Genomic DNA, 1,642 nt, shown 5'->3' on the forward strand with positions numbered 1-1,642 from the left:
AATATTTTGTTACATCTTCAATCAATGTTGTGTATGTTCTGTAGGTAGGCATTGGTCACAGAAGTCTGTACAGGTCTTACACACAGACTAGTCCTTGTCATAAGAATTTTGTAAAGAAGATCGCTCAATATGGTGATTTTGCTAAAAGTATTGCTTATGCAGCCTTGAAACATGAGGAAATTCTCTGATACTTAACTATTGGAATGGGCAAGTTGATTAAGAAGGCGATGACCATGCTGTGTAGTAAGGCAGTGAACTCCATTCAACAGTCACTTAACACGAATGACATCATTTCCTTTCCATGTGCCAGAGTGTTACAAAAGGCAAAAGAACCCTGCCCCATATTTCTTTTCTTCTTGCCAGTACCAAAACAAAGACTTTAAAGGTATATTTTGTTGATGGTGAACATTAATTGAGGCATTTCATTATAGACCACATAGAGTACAGTTTATCTCTGTTGTCATTTGTATGATATCAAAGTACTATTACATCATGTTTTTCAAAGATTGCTTTCAACTATACTTTATTCAGGACACTCTGGAGGAGCAGTTACTTTAAGTTGCAACATGAGAAAGTAATAAAAATTCCTTCAATTAGGTTTATAATAGACTCCACAAATTTTCAATTTGTACGAGTAAGCAATCTTTGTATTCTCTCATTACAAAACTTAATTACGATCATGATTCGTGTCTGAAGAATTGGCAGTCAACGTTACTAGGCCATACTCATAATCAAGTAATATGGAACCTAAATGTTACACATCTTTCATGTTTTTTAGCCTGATTGATACAGCATGGAGTATTCAAATGAGGTATGGCAATCTTTCTAAGTTCATATACAAAATTTGTGTTACTCATTAAGGTTTGCGATGTCAATATTATTGATTTAGAGATAGATTCTGATGCTGCAGATGAAACACCTATTAATGAAGCACTTGATGCCAATGAATGTGTACATGTAAGTATTTATAACTACATGTATATGTAGCTCACAATTTTTCTAATGATCATAGCATGCTGATAGTTCTGAAGTTGTAAATACCTCTGAAGATGTCGTGAGGACGGTCCTGATGATAATGTCGATATAGAAGAGACTGCTGTTTCACTCCTAATCCACCTGATTTTTCAGTTATATCACGTAATTCAGGTATATCTGTCAGCGCCATTAGCACAGTGATGTTCTGAAGGCTACATAGATCACTCACTCGATGTTACAGAGGCTGATGGAGAGGTAAAAAAAACAATATGGAAGGGTTTTAAGATGGAGACAACATTGATTTCAATGTAGCTCCAAGAAACAGGAGGATTGATAAACAAACACAGTCACTGCATTTCTTTCAGTGCTACACAGTCAGGAATCGTGTTGACATATCTCAAGCTTCTGAGGAGCTAACACCATCAACAAGCCTGTTTCAGAGCTACCAATTGGTGACTTGCTGCCATCTTTGTCCGATGACAGGGCTCTTTTAAGGAACATTTCTGTTTTACCATACTGGTATAAAATTTCGTTGGGTATTTAATTTCACTGATTTTGTGGGTGACTTCTCAACCACGAAAATTAATACCCCGGAAATGCTCACTGTGCATGCGCAGCATGTGAAAATCAGTGACTTAATAAAAGTGCACTTGCAAAAACGCAAAGT

The sequence above is a fragment of the Amphimedon queenslandica genome, unplaced genomic scaffold (assembly GCF_000090795.2).
Source record: "Amphimedon queenslandica unplaced genomic scaffold, v1.1 AMPQUscaffold_12639, whole genome shotgun sequence".
Classification (NCBI taxonomy): Eukaryota; Metazoa; Porifera; class Demospongiae; order Haplosclerida; family Niphatidae; genus Amphimedon; species Amphimedon queenslandica.